General features: G+C 40.9%; 1 protein-coding gene across 6 annotated transcripts in view; it reads right to left on the reverse strand.

The window, feature by feature from the left end:
* Positions 1-18,727, reverse strand: part of LOC106568877 (protein FAM110B) — a 45,086-nt gene extending 26,359 nt beyond the window's left edge. The window contains exons 1-2 of one of the 6 annotated variants that reach the window (XM_014139651.2): positions 18,625-18,725; positions 17,888-17,935 (exon numbers count right to left, since the gene is read on the reverse strand). The gene's annotated coding sequence lies outside the window, so the exon portion shown is untranslated. Of the gene's footprint in view, positions 1-350; positions 457-17,887; positions 17,936-18,579 lie in introns of all 6 variants that reach the window. The other 5 variants (XM_045693981.1, XM_014139652.2, XM_014139648.2 and 2 more) reach the window with 5 other exon arrangements.
* Between the last annotated feature and the right edge of the window lie 1,450 nt (positions 18,728-20,177).

Below are 20,177 nucleotides of genomic sequence, written 5' to 3' on the forward strand. Positions count from 1 at the left end.
TTTGTCCCTGTGTTACTGGATATGGGCAGGTGGAGTTGTGACTGGAAAAAGTGAGGGAGGCAACCTTAGGGGGCAGAGATACTGATACTGTTCTTTGGGCATCTTTATTTTACAGCAAAGCACATGTAAACAAAATAGGTTTATGGAGGAGCAGGCTGGGTCAGGGAGGGGGCAGAAAAGAACAAGTTCTAACTGGTTCAAGGTCAAGTGCTCTATCAGCTACAAGTCCGCTACAAGACGGAAAACATGAAAGTCATAGTTAGGACAGGTCTTCAGTTGTCAATGACACCTGGAACGAGAAGACCAGTCCTACTGAAGATAGGAGTCCATTGAAGAGCATGTGTGTTCACCTGTATGCATCCACCTGAACCTCACCTGCCACGACAGGCCCTTTTGTTCTCTGATTCGCATCTGAGATTCTGCTGCTACAGCTGAGGTTACAGGATGCCTCAGGTGCTGAAGGAAAACAATAACAACAGATTTAGGTTATTTGCCACAAATTGCAAGTCATTTTCGTCAATGGACAAAACATTTGTAAAATCAGGCACCATTTTTTTCCCTCCTGTATTTCATTTATCTGCAGCAATGTAGAGTCTGGTTTCAGCAAAAATGATAAAGACTGTTCCAACAATTGGACAGGCTGACTTAATTCGAAACCTAAATCAATACGCCCTTACAGGTAGAGAGCAGTTAGTGACTTTATCCAAATACTGTCAATGTCACAATCGTCCGCAATGCTACTGTAGACGCAGCTCTTCTCTATCCCTCTGCACTGCTTGTTTGCGTTTGGGAAATAGGGAACTGCTCGTGACCTGGCACCCTTCAACTGTTCCTGTGGCGACCTTTGGTTGAGACCATCTGCTCAGGCTTGGTACAATAGGGCCGTCTCATCAGTACCTTCTGGTGGGTCGTTCACACTCACAGCAGTGCTGCTTTATAATCCCCCTTCATTCGACTTGATGTTGGAATAATCTCACGACTCCGGTAGCAATCCCAGCCATCTGTAAATAAGCCTTTACACCATACCCAGACGACGACGGAGGACAACAAACAAATACACCTTACAGGGTGCAGATAAATAAAAGCAGAGTTCAGGGTAATATTGCTACTTCCTGAGGACAGTTTGGCCTATCCTTTGTAAACAAGACGTTTAATTTCAATGGAATCACCATAAAAAGAAAAAAAAAGGTTATATGAATGTCACAAAACATCTAAGACAGGGGTTCCCAATCCTTTTCACTCAAAAAAGTGCCACGTCCATTTGGCACAAGTACTGTCGATGACAAACTGTTCACACCCCTCTTGTTGGCGGAGATAATGTTGCCATTTTAAAGCAAACTTCCTGCAATTCTACACATCTTGCCATGTCTTATGTGTGTTCATGTGATATCGGACTCAAAACATTACAACAACAAAAAATCAATGGGCTAAAAGACCTAGCTAAAAAAACGTTAGCTGACATGGACTAGTTGATCTGGATATTTCTGACAAGTTATAAATAGCTCACCGAGGTCTGCAGTGACAAGATGAACTGATGATGCACTACCCAATTTCAAAATTGCACCTTGTGCATTCTACTATTAGAACGGCAACATTTGTGAACCACTGACCTAGGATAATACACAGCCATGAATGTCACACAAATCGTCCAGCCCTATGTAGGCCTATCAGGGTTTGTTGTTTCTTAGAGGGTGAAAACAGTCGAGAGTGGCATTTTACCTCATGCATATGAACAGGTCTGCCTGAGAGACCTCTAGAGAGACAGCCTGAGACCCAGGAAGGGTTAACGCCAAGCAGAAGCAGGGCAAAGGTGAGGCATAAGCACAACCTCAGCAGGACAAATGTCACTCCGGATCTAATCCTAAGACTATACACTGCCAAGGCTTCGGGACTTTGAAAATCAGTCAGTGTGTGCACAAAGGGACGTGATGTGCACCCTCCTCACATAACAGCACAGCAGAACTCAAGCAGCTTAGAAGTACACTCACTAAAATGAAAAGGTCTTGGCCTACCTCACAGAAAAAAGGAGGTTCCTGAATCCTGAATGTCCCTGAAAGTAGCTCTCTTCACAATCAAGCACAAACGAACAGACTGCGTCTGCCTAGGAGTCCTTGTACAGGGCTCTACACTAGTCCTGAGCGATTATCCAAAATGTCAAACTACAAACTGACAAATGTGGTTCAATTATTTGAATTCCATTTTGTTTGGGGTTTTTCTGTGAGCTCAATGCACACATTGCACGGTTTCTCTAGATATAAATCAAATCAAGCCCAAACTGTGCGATGTAGTAGGGAGTTGTAGTTTCCCCACAGGCCAATATTCTACATAGTTTAGCAGAGAAAATGTGGTAATTAACTACACTGACCAGAATCCATTGCGCACCTACTTGTACGGTCTGTGTGTTTCCTTTATGGCTGCTATGTTAGGTTAGTGAGGGGCAGACAAGGAGAGGGAGAGAAGAGACATCGAGAGGGATAGAGAGTGGTTGCTTCACGAGGTATCTCTACCTGAAATAATTATCTAAGTGACTGATAGAAGGAACTCAGTCATAAAAGTATACCTTATTTACTTTGAAGGACTACTGAAAATCAGACAGCATAGGAAGCAGCTCTATAGAGATGAGATGACTTGGAGTGAAATAATAAAAGTAATCTAATATACACAACAAATGAAAGATTTTATGAAAGATTTGTGAATAAATGATGGTTAGTAAATGATAAGCAGTCATGGGCAGTCACTACCATCATGGGACTTTTATTTTTGTTTTAGAGAATTCAAACCACATTATACATAATGCGTTTCATTTTTACTGTGATCATTTTTATATAATCTAACCGAAACGGACCTCAAAAAGCACTAATGGCTCAGCACTACTCTACACCAATGTGTTAGTACAATACGCAGATGTTCAGTAGGCCTAATGGCTCAGCACTACTCTACACCAATGTGTTAGTACAATACGCAGATGTTCAGTAGGCCTATTTGCCAGGGCTCAGGTGTGTTTGATTGGCATGTTATAATGTGTTGGATGGTTATTAGAGGTATCTGGGTTTTTGTAGTCAAATTGCCTTCTGGGATACCTCACACTGGTGAGTGTTAGGCCACATGATCAGGCCAGCTAGTTTTCTTGTTTCTCTGCAGGCAGACGCACTCGACTAAAAAAAGATTTAAAAAAAACTGCAGGTAGGGCAACCGTTGACTGGAGGCAAAAGACAGAACAAACAGACATGTTCACAGAGTGTGGAAAAGGCCTGCTGGGTCCACGACGCAGCTGCATCTCCTCTCCATTGATGTGTCAGGAATCAGACAGATGGGTTTCATGCGAATCCTCCGCCTCCAGAGGATTCACATGAGCCGGGAAACATGAGACTAGGGCCACACTATCACAACCGAAGAGACGAAACGACCGCCACACTATCCCAAACTAGCCTATAAATGGACAGACTACCATAAACGTGATTTAGTAGGCTACACACGAACATAACAGAAACATTATCGGAACTGAAACGGCCACACTATAATTAAGCAATAAGGCCAGAGGAGATGTGGTATATGGCCAATATACGACAGCTAAGGGTCGTCCTTAGACACGACAACGCGGAGCAGTGAAAAGTACTTGGTTTGGGTATACGGTCTGATATACCACATCTTTCAGAAAAATCTGCATTCTGGGCTCGAACCGCATGGATTATAATCTCTGATATGATAGGACATACACAACATGACACAGACATAAGCTACGCTATCACAACCAGTAGCTGCAGTACTACAACCCTAACTTGACACTACACAGCCACATTTTCACGTAGCTTAACCTTCCGGAAAATTCTAATGATCCAAAATACATGTGATCACCACCGCAATCTCAGAATTAGCCCAGCTAACTCAAACAGCCCAGACATAAAACAGGCTAGCTGAGATGACAGGCACACTCTAACAACTATAACAGTGGTACTATTCAACCTAGCCATTATCATACACTTTAAAGAGTACATTTACTCAGGTCTGAGATAACAGCCACCATACTAATTTACAACCAGCAGAGAACATTCCCGAACAACAGCAGCAGCTGCGAGGTTTTATCACAGCTTGTTTTAATGCATTAAGCATCCGCCAGATAGCCGCTATCACACCAGGCCCATTGTAATTAGTGTAGTTAGAGATGATTCTGGTCAACCTTCAAGGCCCCCACCGTCTACAGTAAATGCCCCCCCCCCCCCAAAGTGTTTGTACTCTCTTCCTCCCCCTCTCCCTTCTGAGTGCCAGCTTTATACCAGTCTCAGTAAAACCCCACTGCTACTTTAAATCCATTTGTGAGAAGTGGGGGTCCAGCTGAAACCTGACATGCTTTATTACATTCACCCTCCTCCCTCGCTCTTTACACTGCCCTCTCTCCCCGTTTTTCTGCTCCCTCATGGCTCATATCAGTGAAGCTGTCCTAGTGAACGCTGTCTGACCCAGTCCATCTACTGCTCCTCAGACTGCAAACTAACATACCTCAGCCACTGTACCATGTAGGCCTACTCGTGTACAAGAGTGCACTATTGTTTGAGTACAGAAACTAAGGTTTTTTTTGGTTAGCAGGATTGACCCCCCACTGTACTTACACTGACAGAACATAACTTCTCTAAGAGATGCTGCTATGCCTGTAATTTGTGTACATTTCCAGGAACCTTGACTATTTAATGCCACTGCTAGTGGCAACCACAGTTTGACTCCAAATGTTCATGACACAAACATAGCCAGCTGCACACTCAACAAGTAAGGCCCAAATAATTAAGTCTTAACAAATGTCCTCATCAAAACGTGTGACGTCTCGCTGACCACCACATCATGTCTGATTAGTCACGGCTGACTTGGTCTCTCAAACATGTCACTGCCAACCTCCAGTCCTGGGGCAGAGAAAGGACCTGCCTACATTATAGAAAAGAGGACATGTGGTATAGGTGCTGTCGAACATAGCAATCCACTAGCTATTTAATGTCTGATATGTATTTCAAGGACCCCAGACTAACCTCCGTACCAGTCACCATAAGCTGCTTTGTGTCCCTTGAGATCAGTAGTAGATGGAATGGACCACCATGTACATCATAGATTTACCTCTGCTATTTCATATAGCTAAGGCATAATCTGTTAGGCCTAAACCTTATTGAGTGGCAAGTGATTGTGCTACAATCATTTGTTCCATTTTTTGTATAATAACCAAAATCACCACAGGCAAGTCTAAACTTCAGATGGCTACTATGGTCTTTGGTCCTGATCTGAAAGCTCTGGACTGGTGAAAGATAATTTCCAGTAGGCATCCAGCGTCTTCCTTTCACGATTCACCTACCCTATCTTTTCAGACTAGTGCAGATGAAGAGGAGAGTGAGGGGGAAAGGAAGCTTCTTACAGACCATTAAGATGCACCCAATTTTACATCAGACAAGCAGGATGAGGGGGATCATGGGGGATACAAGTAGTGATGGAGAGAAAAATCGCAATATTATTTTGGATGACATCGATACTTTGACTCCATGTCAATTATTATAATATTGTTTTTTGCTAAGTAGCGTTAGCTAGCGCTAGTCGGCTGTACCTGAGACAAAACTCCGGTATTTTTCATCCTATAGTTTATCCTCCATCTTCTTCTTAAATTGTGAGCCAACAGGTTTTCAGCGCTTTTATTTCCATGACTGATCAAAACACATTTTCTCGTGCTCTCTGGTCCCTCTGCAGCAGACATATATAGTGAGCAATATGTTTGGAACATCGAATCGCAATACATACAGAATCGTGAGAATCGTAATACACATCGTATGGGCACCTAAGTATCGTGCTAATATCGTTTTGTGAGGTCCCTGGCAATTCGCAGCCCTAGATACAAGGCCTGGCTGTCTCTGTTCAGGCTGTCTCTTTAAAAAAAAAAAACAGCAGAAACGCAACCTTTTACAGCTGGAGCAGATCTTACTACTCAGCAGGACGCCAAGCAATAAAACACAATGTTGAACATAAAACATCACCATCCCAAAAGACCTGCCCCTCTCTTCTGAGGAAGAATATGAACTTGGGAGAAAAAAAAGAAGGAAAAAAAAGTGGCTAACTAAGGTTCTCAACCCTCTGGTCCGTTGACCAGCGCCGATCCTTGTGATGTTGCTTAGGGAGCTGACGTTATTTCATCAGCTCTCAAGAACTAGGTTTAATCTCAGCTACAAGGTTGTGAACCAGAGTTTGCCGGTCCCTGGCACAGAAAAGGTTGATAAACACAGGTCCACTCAGCCCCTCGTTGGAATGCTGGTCTTATACATAATACTCTTACTCTCTGCTTTAGTAGTCTGCTGATTCTCAGAGTAATATGATGTAAAGATTCTCATGTGACTTGCAGATTGTTCCAGGTCAGGCATTTGCAGCAGCTGAGAGCTTCACTTCTAAAGATCGCTTCAAGCAAACTAAATGTCATCAAAATCCCGCTCCATCGTGTGAATCAGACTCACCTTCGCTTCGCATATCGCTGGAATGAAGACAAAGCAGGGAGATGTATCCACGTTTGACAAAGAAACTCACCCTGGCTAACCTATTGGATAATCCATCTACGGCTGGGTTATATGAACAAAAAATAATATCTTGATTTTTTCAAACTGGGTGATTCACGATATACAGATGAAGTTGGAAGTTTACATACACTTAGGTTGGAGTCATTAAAACTCGTTTTTCAACCACTTCACAAATTTCTTGTTGACAAACTATAGTTTTGGCAAGACGGTTAGGACATCTACTGCATGACACAAGTCATTTTTCTAACAATTGTTTACAGACAGATTATTTCACTTATAATTCACTGTATCACAATTCCAGTGGGTCAGAAGTTTACATACACTAACAACAGCAGCAAAGGACCTTGTGAAGATGCTGGAGGAAACGGGTACAAAAATATCTATATCCACAGTAAAACGAGTCTCATATCGACATACCTTGAAAGGCCGCTCAGCAAGGAAGAAGCCACTGCTCCAAAACCGCCATAAAAAAACACCAGACTACGGTTTGCAACTGCACATGGGGACAAAGATCGTACTTTTTGGAGAAATGTCCTCTGGTCAGATGAAACAAAAAAAGAACTGTTTGGCCATATTGACCATCGTTATGTTTGGAGGAAAAAGGGGGATGCTTGCAAGCTGAAGAACACCATCCCAACCGTGAAGCATGGGGGTGGCAGCATCATGTTGTGGGGGTGCTTTGCTGCAGGAGGGACTGGTGCACTTCACAAAATAGATGGCATCATGAGGGAGGAAAATTATGTGGATATATTGAAGCAACATCTCAAGACATCAGACAGGAAGTTAAATCTTGGTCACAAATGGGTCTTCCAAATGGACACTGACTCCAAGCATACTTCCAAAGTTGTGGCAAAACGGCTTAAGGACAACAAAGTCAAGGTATTGGAGTGGCCATCACAAAGCCCTGACCTCAATCCTATAGAAAAGTTGTGGACAGAACTGAAAAAGCGTGTGCGAGCAAGGAGGCCTACAAACCTGACTCAGTTACACCAGCTCTGTCATGTGGAATGGGCCAAAATTCACCCATCTTATTGTGGGAAGCTTGTGGAAGGCAACCTGAAACGTTTGACCCAAGTTAAACAATTTAAAGGCAATGCTACCAAATACTAATTGAGTGTATGTAAACTTCTGACCCATTGGGAATGTGATGAAAGAAATAAAAGCTGAACAGACCTAAGATAGGGAATTCTTACTAGGATTAAATGTCAGGAATTGTCTAAAACTGAGTTTAAATGTATTTGGCTAAGGTGTATGTAAACTTTCGACTTCAACTGTATATCTAGATTTTATGTTCTCTATAAATAAGCTTTGTTATACAACTAAAGGTCAAATACACTGCATTTCAAACAGTCAACAATAATCTAATGAATTCAGGGCTTCTTCAATTATACCTAGGCTAAATATAAGCCTTCCACAACCATAAGTCTGCCTATGTAAATGCCCTTTTTGTTACAAATTTAACCAGAACCATACAACCATTCACATCTTGTAGCAGGCATTACATAAAATGAACAGAGGTCTCAAACAATCTCTGAAGCACAAGCTCACCTGCTAGGACGTAGCCAGTTAATCTTTATATTTCAAGATTAGCCAACTTGGATCTATTTGCTAGTTAACAAGGCAGAACAGTTTAATTGTTATGAACACACCCTTCTGTCCTTCTCCAACTGTTTGAACAGCAGGCTAGCTTGTCCACTTTGTTCAGATGTTGAAATCAAGTGGCCTACATTCTTTCACAGAATGAGTTGCCAAATCCTTTGTGTTTTATAAATATGCAATAAGCATTAAAAAAAACTGACTAGGCTTCTTGTACAATAGTCTTTGGCTAAAATGCTACAAGCGGTACGTGGTACCCCAATGTCGTGCGTGACATACTGACCATTCATTTTCCAGAATTAGTGTTCATTGATACTCCTGTTTTAGTAGTGTCTACTCTGTGCTCAATTTGAGCAGTTGAGGGTATCGTTAGAAAAGTTAACGCCTCCTCTGTTACAGTAAAATAATGTCTCAATGTGTTTGTGTCCATATGACCCATTCTGTTGGACCAAACCTCAAATGCAAATAGAGAGTTGAAACCGCTTGTCAGAGAGGAAGAAGTGATCCCTCATCTTTGTTGTTGTTGAGTGGCAGGGGCTTGATGTCTGTGTGTAATCAGAGAGGAAGAGGTGAGGTAAGGTTTCACTCTCGCCAAAATCTGTCCAAAATAAGCCCAATGCATTTCTATGGGCTTATTTTGGACCTAACCTTGTCGCCTGCCTTGCCGCCTTTGGAACAACGACTCCCGTTGTTAGGGCGGAGAGATGAGCATCTCGTCATTATATACAGATCTCTGGTGTAAATGGGAAGGTGAACACAGCACAGAAGGAGCAAAGAAGACGACAGCAAAAAGACAACATGGGATCAAGCGGACATAAATGCTAATTAAAAACAAAAATACGATACAGGTACCTTGCAATATAGATATTTGGAATATCGCGCAAAAAACATACATTTGAATGAATCTAATTCATTCGATATATCTTGCAGCCCTAGATCCCATCGCTGCAGGCACAAGGTCAGGCCTGGAGGATGATGACCCACTCATCACTATCAAGATACATTTTCACACTGTGTGACCAATTCATCTTTCGCATGCTCTCTACTTGTCAGTGTTCCAAGCGGGGACATTATTTGTCTCTTTACCTAAACATGCAAACGCCATCAGATAGAATCCATAGCAAGCAGTGTACTGGAATGACATTCTGATGAAATTAAATTTAATTCACTCTCATGTTATGGGTGCCCCAAAATAACTGAAAGCCACACATGGCCTTAAATTGTACCAATTGGTCGCCCATGATATTTCAATAAGAAATCTTTAGATTTTTCCATTGTGTTTTTCAAGATGAGAAGTCCAGCCCTTTGGGTATCTCACTACACCCTCATAATGCCATGTCTTGAAATGCAAACAGACAAATTAAAAATATGTTTATATTGTAATACGTCTGACAACTTTCCAGCTCCGCCCATAACTTTTGGACTTTATAGCATTCCCAAAAAGCATGGATTATTGAGTCATTGTTAGTTTTACACTGAAGACATGACTCTGCCGTTGTGCTGTAGAATTTGTGAATGTTGTCTCTCGTATAATACATTCTATACATTAGTTTATACTGGATTATGCAAGCGCACATTTTCGTTTACTGTAATTTTGTTAGTTATGTTCCAACATTCCCTCCAACTTGTGCCAACATCAGTTTGTTTTAAGTCTTGGTTCCAAAAGTGTATTTTTTTTCTAATAGATTGTCAGTTGGATAGGCTCTCTGAAAAGTTTTGCATATCTTCCCTGTCATATGAACATCCTTTTCTGACTCAAATAAGTTTCCATCAAGGTTGCTCTGATATCCAAAAGAATTCTAATCGAAATTTCCTGATTTGTAACTTTTAAGTTGCATGTATTTGAAACTATCTACATTGGTCAGTCCAAAATTACTTTAAAATTCTGTCATGGAAATACATTTATATTTTAGCTTTAAAAATAATAAACTTGCTCTCATCCTCATGGCAAAATGTGTACAATAGCATGAGATTAGCTATAAAACTGCAGATTTCCCTTTGCCCTGTGGCAAAATGTGTAGAATTGCAGAAAATTCCCAAAACATGTATGGGACATGTCTTGATTGATGCATGTCTCAGTGGACTAATCCATTGCGGAAGCCGCAGGGATGGCATACCAGTAGTATGTTTACCGTTAATTCACATAATTTCTAATCTACAATGTTTGTTTGGATACCGTAATTTCTGTTAAGGCATTCAATATATTACTATTCTTTTACTGTTCTCAATTTTGGAGTGGACATGTTGTTTGCAGAGAACACAACCTAGGCTACACTTGTGAGAAACACATGTTGGTTTATTTCATTCCATTTAGGAGGTCAATTTATTCATTGTGTTTTGTTTGGAGCGCTCCTGTCAATGTTGAATAAGGACGCACACCTGATTACACATACAACTAGACCTAGGCTACCTGGCTTGAGTGCACATGTAGGCTTATAAATGTGCCCATTTGGGGATCTGACAGCTTCTCAGTATTTTTTTCTTCACCTCAAAACAGGAAGTAAACTAAATCTGTTTTTATATCCATTGAGAATGACAATAGTTCCTTAATGTAGCTTATTTGAAAAATCTTTCCAGCTCGCTCCCTTTCGATAACCAGTCATAAAATAGGCCTACCTGATTAATTCTTATCCCGTGCGCAAATAGCCTACAGCTGTGTCTGTCCAGAGCTCACTGGCAGGGGAAACTCTTGAGGGTCCATAATATTTTATACAATGTTGCAAGTTTGCTAGCTTAGGGCTGGACAAAGTTGATACAATGTTTCAAGTTCATACATGAAGGGACGCAAGTGGCATTTCCCGTATATTTGATGAGGATCTCCAAATTACAAATGTATGGTCCCTTACTAGACGTCCGTGGGTGGTAAAATTAACCGACCGCCTCTCGGTGTCCCCCAGGGTCCAGTCTTCCGGGAAGTCATCAAATGAAGTCTCTAGGACATTTGGTTTCCGCGTTATATTTTTTAATTTGGGACATTTTTCTGCTGTACCGGAAAATTCCACCAGATGGCGACTGGCTGTATATTGCAAATTGACAAAACATCACCAAATGGACATGGCCATTTCTCGTAAACGGAAAAGACTAAACTCGGTGAGCACAGGTTTGGCCAAATGTACTTTTAGCCCAGAAACAAGATGTCGTTGAGGCCTCAACGCTCTTTGAGTTAATGCCCATTTTCTGGGATTAAAGGTTGAAAATGGTAATACAGTGCTAATTTGACCGCTTCATGTAAAAGTACATAAACCTACAGTGTAAGGAAAAATAGAACCAGCCATGTATCCAACATTCATTTGATGATGGTTAAACAAAAGTTATTTTTTTTTAAGTTATAGATCAAGTTGCGCGTGTTAACCTGTCTGGGCTAGGGGGCAGTATTTTCACGGCCGGATAAAAAAACGTACCCGATTTAAACTGGTTACTACTCTTTCCCAGAAACGAGAATATGCATATTATTAGTAGATTTGGATAGAAAACACTCTGAAGTTTCTAAAACTGTTTGAATGGTGTCTGAGTATAACAGAACTCATATGGCAGGCAAAAACCTGAGAAAATTCCAAGCAGGAAGTGGCCTGTCTGAGAAATTGTAGTTCTTTCTAGTCCCTTTTGAAACTACAGTATCTCTGGGGTTACGTTGCACTTTCTAAGGCTTCCATTGGCTCTCTAAAGCCTTCAGAAAGCGGATTGAGGCGTCTCCTGTCTCTGGGCAGAGTATACTATCACAGTTTATCAGTGGTCTGCCTAGTGACAAAGAGATTGGAGATGCGCGGTCCCGCGACCATGCTATTTTTTCTTTTTCTCTTTGAATTAACACACTATTGTCCGGTTGGAATATTATCGCTATTTTACGAGAAAAATACCATAAAAATTGATTTTAAACAGCGTTTGACATGCTTCTAAGTACGGTAAAGGAACATTTAGAATTTTTGTCTAAAAATGCGATCGCGCGTTACCCTTTGGATAGTGACCTGAACGCATGAACAAAACGGAGGTATTTGGACATAACTATGGATTATTTGGAACAAAAACAACATTTCTTGTGGAAGTAGCAGTCCTGGGAGTGCATTCTGACGAAGATCAGCAAAGGTAATACAATTTTTCTAATAGTAATTCTGAGTTTAGTGAGCCCCGAAGTTGGCTGGTGTCAAAATAGCTAGCTGTGATGGCTGAGCTATGTACTCAGAATATTGCAAAATGTGCTTTCGCCGAAAAGCTATTTTCAAATCTGACATAGCGATTGCATAAAGGAGTTCTGTATCTATAATTCTTAAAATAATTGTTATGTATTTTGTCAACGTTTATGGTGAGTAATTTAGTAAATTCACCGGAAGTTTTGGGTGGGAATGCATGTTCTGAACATCACATGCCAATGTAAAAAGCTGTTTTTGGATATACATATGAACTTGATTGAACAAAACATGCCTGTATTGTATAACAATGTCAAAGGTTAGTGCTTCATTTAGCTGTGTTTTGGGTTTATGTGACATATATGCTTGCTTGGAAAATGGCTGTGTGATTATTTGTGGCTATGTACACTCCTAACATAATCTAATGTTTTGCTTTCGCTGTAAAGCCTTTTTAAAATCGGACAATGTGGTTAGATTAACGAGAGTCTTGTCTTTAAAATGGTGTAAAATAGTCGTATGTTTGAAAATTTTTAATTATTGCATTTCTGAGGTTTTGTATTTCGCGCCACGCTCTTCCACTGGCTGTTGAATAGAGTGGGACGGTGACGTGCCACCTAGCCCATAGAGGTTAAGGCAGGTTTCGGAGCTCTACGTGATTTTCTGTACTCTCTCTCTCACACACACACACACACACACAATGTGGAGTGACACTGTGGGGCTTACAGACACACAGAGCCTGCAATAGTTACCTGCGTTTGAACCATCAAAGAACCGTCAGACCTAGAGCTCTGAAACGTCATAAACCTGTTATAGGGCTTAAGTCGGTAGTGCACGGTGAGTTATGTGGCTCTAGAAGGTTCTCAAGCCGAGAAACAGCTTTGTCCATTTGCAATAACTTCGATTCATTTTTAACGTCGCGAAAATGACGACATTTAGAGAAGTCCCAGAATCACAAGACTAGGTGCATTGATACCTCCTCGGCACATAGAGACGGACCCTAAAGTTTCTGTCCGATAGCCCTTTCAGGGACCCCGTAGCAAAGCCCGGAAAATGTGAATTTTCTCACTAATTAAGGTCGCTGGCCGGTCTACAAATGACCTATCGAGACAAAATTCGGGATTCGGGGTCAGTATGTGAGATTGGGAGATTGGTGTCAGTATGTATACGTTTGGTGTCAGTATGATATCTTATTGACTGATGGCTGACCTAATGGCAGTATAATATATTTGCATTGTACATTTTATATTGCAAATGGACAGTGTACATTTCCAATATATTTTATGAGGGATTTACCATCACCAAATGGACAGGTTGAAATCAACATCAACAAGGAACCACTATCACTGCTCGGCCATCCTGAGTTCAGCGAGCCAGTCAATTGGGCATTTCTGCAGTATATTAGAGCATGTCCAATTTGTCATGGTAAATGCCCATTGTAAGACATCGCAAACGGACAATGTACAATTGTACATTTCCAATGTATTTAATGAGGGATTTAACATCAAATGCACAGGCTGAAATCAACACCAACGAGCGATTGGACAGTGTCCATTAGACATATGCTATATTGTCAGTGTGAACATGCTCTTCTGTAAGTTGACAGTGTCCATTGCCAATGTATATCCATAACGACTTCCCATTAGGAAATGGACATGCTGAAGACGAGAAATTCTTGCTTCCTATGATCAAACATGACAAATAGACCTAGGTTGATTCAGGGCTTAACATAGTGATATATATCATTTGGTCAGTATATATGCCATTTAGACATTTCCTATGCCATTTGGACATGGTTCACTGATTTGTGGGTTCGGAAACTGACTTCCTATGATCATATATGACAAATGGACATAACATCCTGATTTGGTACTTTCAATACTTATATATGCCATTTGGACATGGTTCACTGACTTTTGGGTTGGGAAGCCGACTTCCTATAACCATATACGGCAAATGGACAAAACATAGGCCTTATGGACAAACTCAATCAAATAAGACAAACGTATGTCCATACGGCTACATATGTATAATTGACAAAAAAGAAAAGGAAAATCTTTTTTTTTTTTTTTGATTTTGGAAATTTCACCCTTGGGACCAGACTTTGTGACCATTTCCCATATGAAAATCTACGGTGGAGCGCACTCGCCACCTTTGGGATTTTTGGAGTATGACACTTGGCATTTGCCATGTTCCACTTCTAATATGTTTTTGATGAACTGCCGTCCATTTGGGTGGTATTTGCGATTGTGTACTTGGTTTGCCCAATGCCAATAAGATGCCATTCATTTTTGTCCATTTCATGGGGGTCTTCCCTTACCTTGCAGACAGGCCATGCATAGCCAATGTGATTTATTTTTATCAGGATATCGTTTTTATTTGTTGGCTTTATGTAGGCTATTTTTACAGAGTTGGCTATGGCAATAGAAGTTACTTTTTGTTATGAATACTGAAAAGTATCTCTACCTCAGTCACAGGGCACCCCACCCCACGTCCTCTTTCCCTCCCTGTCCCTTAACTCTCTCTCAGGCAGAGCTGCATGCTGACTACTGTTCATGTTCTGTCTGTCTGACTGACTGCCTGCCTGTGTACTCAACTGTTCCCGCTTCACAGCATCCATTTCCACTGAGCCGCTCTGCTTTGACCATCATGGCATTCCTCAGAAAGCCAGGGCTCCACCATCCCCTGATCCCTGAGCTAGTACCACACATGACAGGGACTTAGACTACTGGTCTTTCACTATAGGCAGGCTAATATGGGGTTGAGTATTTAGGCAAATAGTTAGGCTACATATCTGAATATGTCCTAAATGTGTAGGCTTCAGAACATATTTCATGTGACCTATTGATTTTTTCCTGCGCAAGCAAATTTGTAGGCTAGTTTATCATCTTCATGCTTTGTTTTCTTCGTGTAAACTGACAGATATTATGGTGGTCATGTTGAATCATTTTGATGGGATGGAGAGGCAGCAAGCACATTATTTGTGTTAGCATGCACATTGTGTTTTCATCTTGACATTGGCCCTCGCTGCTGGCCATTGCAAAGAGTGTAGGCTAGCCTAAATGATATCCTTTTGCAGGGGGGCAACAAGCATGTAGTGTATTATAGCACAGCACAGAGTAGCCTACTACTCTCAACTAGAGGTCGACCGATTTCAACGCCGATACCGATTGGAGGACCAAAAAAATGCTGATACCGATTAAATTGGACGATTTTTATTAAAAAAAATATGTAATAATGACAATTACGACAACACTGAATGAACACTTATTTTAACTTAATATAATACATAAATTAAATCTATTTAGTCTCAAATAAATAATGAAACTTGCTCAATTTGGTTTAAATAATGCAAAAACACAGTGTTGGAGAAGAAAGTAAAAATGCAATATGTGCCATGTAAAAAAGCTAACGTTTAAGTTCCTTGCTCAGATCATATGAAAGCTGGTGGTTCAATATTCCCAGATCTTCAATATTCCCAGCTAAGAAGTTTTAGGTTGTCGTTATTATAGGAATTATGACGCGTCGACTATTTCTCTCTATACCATTTGTATTTCATATACCTTTGACTATTGGATGTTCTAATAGGCACTTTAGTATTGCCAGCCTTATCTCAGGAGTTGATAGGCTTGAAGTCATAAACAGCGCTGTGATCAAGCATTGCTAAGAGCTGCTGGAAAACGGAGTAAAGTTTGAATGAATACTTATGAGCCTGCTGCTGCCTACCACCGCTCATGTCAGACAGCTCTATCAAATCATAGAATTAATTTAAATATAATAAACACAAATACGAGCCTTTGGTCATTAATAGTGTCAAATCCGGAAACTATCATTTCAAAAACAAAACGTTTATTCTTTCAGTGAAATACGGAACCTTTCCGTATTTTATCGAACGGGTGGCAACTAAGTCTAAATTTGGCTGTTACATTGCACAACCTTCAATGTTATGTCATAATTATGTAACATTCTGGCAAATTAGTTTGCAACGAGCCAAGCGGCCCAAACTGTTGCATATACCCTGACTCTGCGTGCAATGAACGCAAGAGTAGTGACACAATTTCCCTAGTTAATATTGCCTGCTAACATGAATTTATTTTAACCAAATATGCAGGTTTAAAAAATCTATACTTCTGTGTATTGATTTTAAGAAAGGCATTGATGTTTATAGTTAGGTATATTCGTGCAATGATTGTGCTTTTGTTAAATCACCCGTTTGGCGAAGTAGGCTGTGATTCGATGAGAAATTAACAGGCACCGCATTGATTATATGCAACGCAGGACAAGCTAGTTAACCTAGTAATATCATCAACCATGTGTAGTTAACTAGTGATTATGTTTAGATTGATTGTTTTTTTATAAGACAAGTTTAATGCTAGCTAGCAACTTACCTTGGATCCTCGCTGCACTCGCGTAACAGGTGGTCAGCCTGCCACGCAGTTTCCTTGTGGAATGCAATGTAATCGGCATTCAAAAATGCCGATTACCGATTGTTATGAAATCTTGAAATCGACCTCTACTCTCAACTTCATATCCATTGTTGTGGGAATAGTGGGATAAATATAATTTTACCACTGTGATCCCGAACATCATTGACCTGGCATTGATCTCGAGGCCCATATGTTAGAGATCTGGTTTTGGACCCAGAACACAACACTGCAGTCTTTTCTCTCTCTGTCTCAAACAAAGGCATGGTGTCTGTGCCAGTCATGACCGTAACAAACCGTATTCTTCACTGTTCAGCGTTCCTCACAGCTAACAAGTTTTTGTGAGAAACACTAGAATCAACAGCTGTGGTTGTCTTGACTGTGCCAGCCTGGGTGTGTGTTTGGTCAAGCCAAAAAGGGGAAGAGTTTATCGGTGAGAGACTGGGAAGTGTTTAATCTTAATGTGATCAACAGGGGAATTCAAATTGGTTAATTACACATCAGGGATGGAATGTGTTGACGTTGTCATAAAGTGTTGCTTTGAGTTGGTAAACTACATACACAGTCAGGGTTTTAGCCTAAATGTTTAGCTATTGATGTTATGCAATATGCATCACAACAGTGTCCAGCTTTAAAACGATAAGGCCTGGGCCAAATGCATCTGTTTATGACCACTTGCTTCACGTCGCTGGTCTCTGTTATGAACCTGTTATGAGTGTATCATGCTTCACATACTGTCATTAGGCTACTTATTCTGTCAAGCTAAGTCATGTTTATGACTTATGCAGGCAGTATGATGGAACATCCAAATAATGGGTTCCTGCTAAAGTCATCCAAGCCTAATGCCTTTCCCTCGTTTTGTCATGACCATCTATTCACACTGACACTTACCAAAATAATTTTACCACCCCAGCCTCCCAACGAACACACCGACACAGACACACACTCCAATCTCAATATTCATAAACCTGTTGTGTGTAGCTGTGTACCAGGCTCTGTAGATCAAATGATTCAGACAGAGTTTAAGGGCCCAGCAGCTATTCACTGTGAAGTGTGAGGAGTGGGTATACAGACAGGTGCACTAACGGATATGACATGTCAAACAGAACAAGTGAACATGGTAGCCTATATTTACTCGTTACTATATGCATTCCATGCTACAGGCCTAATGCTAATATAATATTACCTTGAAGAATAATCAATGCAAACTTACACTTGCTCTTAATTTCCCACTTATCTCATGATGACACAGTGTCTCAGCCTAAAAACACAGACAAACCAGACAAACACCACAATAATATCTCAGAGGAGCCATAACATTGCCATGTACCCAGTGGACTGGCAAGTCCAAGTGTTCTTGCTTGTTAGTGGGCAATTACTAGAATTATGTCACATCTCATATCCCCATACAATAACGATGCCGACTCTGCAATCCCCCCCAGCGCTCGAGCCACCCAAACCATCATCATGACAAAATGTTAAAACCTCAAGGAGCGACATTGAGGTTTAGGAGCATAGTTTCATTGTGACCTGCTGCTTCAGGCTGGTGCACAATGCAAAGATGCAACGTTGTATCACCAGTTTAGCTAAATGACAGCCACCTGTATGGTGCAATGTGAGCCAAAAAACAACCCGAGTCGGCTACGTACGAACGTTGGCTCGTGATTGCATGGCAGTTGAAACACGACGTCGCACACTTAACATTTTCATTCAGACTGACCTTTTCATATTTCTGTCGTAAAAATGTAAGTGACTAGCCGACATCATTAAAACAGCCGTGTTGATGTATAGCCTACGTTGGTGGATAATTCTGGGAAAATAACGACGGGACCTAAGTATGTATGTCTACGTCAGTCAGTGCGGAAGATATAATCGTAGCAGGTAAACCATAGGTAAAACACTTACCTTGATACCCAGCGGAGGAAAACAAAAGATGCTGCGGTATCTTACCGTTAGACGGAATGTGTGGGGATGGCCTCAAAGCTTCAAGAGAAACGCCAAACAAGCTCATTCAATGCAATCTACAAGCGACTGTACAGTCTGTATCCCTGCGCCATGGAAGTGTGGGGGGGGGTGCTAGGACAATATTCCGAGTTGTCTTGCATATAAATCATCAAAGAATGATTCAAAGTCTTATTCCTACATTACTTCGTGTTAATATTGATGGATTGTTAACGATAAATGATTGTGTTTGAGATTCGAGAATATGATCTATTCTCAGTCGATCTGTGCACCCCTACCATCGTATATGATGTGTTCCATTTTCTCTTAAAAGATACACCTCCTTTTTATGAACGCAAGGCACAGTTAGATCCATAGAAATAGAATGAATAGAACGGCCTTGGAACCTCTAACCCTGAGCCTTCGCTAAATCCCGCTTCACAATGTTGGGCAACCAATCGCAGCGCTCCAATGGATCGAGTCAGACACCTCGGTCAAGCTCACGTTTACATCGTGAGGGCTTTGGCAAGAAAAAAATACATGTTTAAATGGCTAAATAATTGAACACTGCACCAGGAGTACTTACTACTGTGACTCTTGAAATGCAGCCTGTTGATGGAATATTTTTCTAATATGAAATTATACGTTTGTTATTGTTTGTTAGCTCAGTCTCACTAACCACTTAAAATACCTTGTTTTCTCAAAATGTGTGTTAGCTAGCTAACTTAGCAATGTTATGATTAAAACTCCCATCTGCTGTTGACATCAGCATACGATTTGAGAGCACTAGTTAGCTCCAAAAGTGGTTATAGCTTTGAATGCATGCTGACCAGTGGCGACCCGCAGGTAGGGCAGAGAGAGCCCCATCTGTTTTGAGCCCCACCTGTTTAGCTAAAAAAAAAAAAAATGTTGCCTGTATTGCATGTTATTTTGGCATTAATATTTGTCACATATCAGTTTGAAAACAATGTAAAATATATATATATATATATATATATATATATATATATATATATATATATATATATATATACATATACATTTAGTTAATAAAGCCGCATACAAACTTGGACTCTTTTTTACTTTCTTGATTAAGGCAGCTCTAAAATGCAGGTGTTTCAGCCTAGCTCAGTGCTTTCTGTGCTGGTGGGGCAGCCAGGGGAAAACACGGAGCGTTGGGGTTGGTAATGTTTTTTAGTTGCTCCGTGATTGGCTCAGTGTTCTGTCACTCACGAGGGCACTACGTCGCTGCAGTGAGCTCTACAGGTAGAGCTAGAAAATTCAAGCCCCTTGGGTGCTGCCATAGAGTTACATTAGAAGTTCCCATCCAAGAAGGCTCAAGGTCATTGGCAACACATAAAATGACGTCAAATCACATTATATCTACAGTAGCTTTGATTGGACTGGTTAGAGTGCTGGGCCATTAACCAAAAGGTTGCTGGATCAAATCCCAGAGCTGAGAAGGTAAAAATCTGTCGTTCTGCCCCTGAGCAAGGCAGTTAACCCACTGTTCCTGGGGCACTGTGGATGTTGATTAAGGCAGCCCCCTGCACCTCTCTGAT

The sequence above is a fragment of the Salmo salar genome, chromosome ssa14 (assembly GCF_905237065.1).
Source record: "Salmo salar chromosome ssa14, Ssal_v3.1, whole genome shotgun sequence".
Classification (NCBI taxonomy): Eukaryota; Metazoa; Chordata; class Actinopteri; order Salmoniformes; family Salmonidae; genus Salmo; species Salmo salar.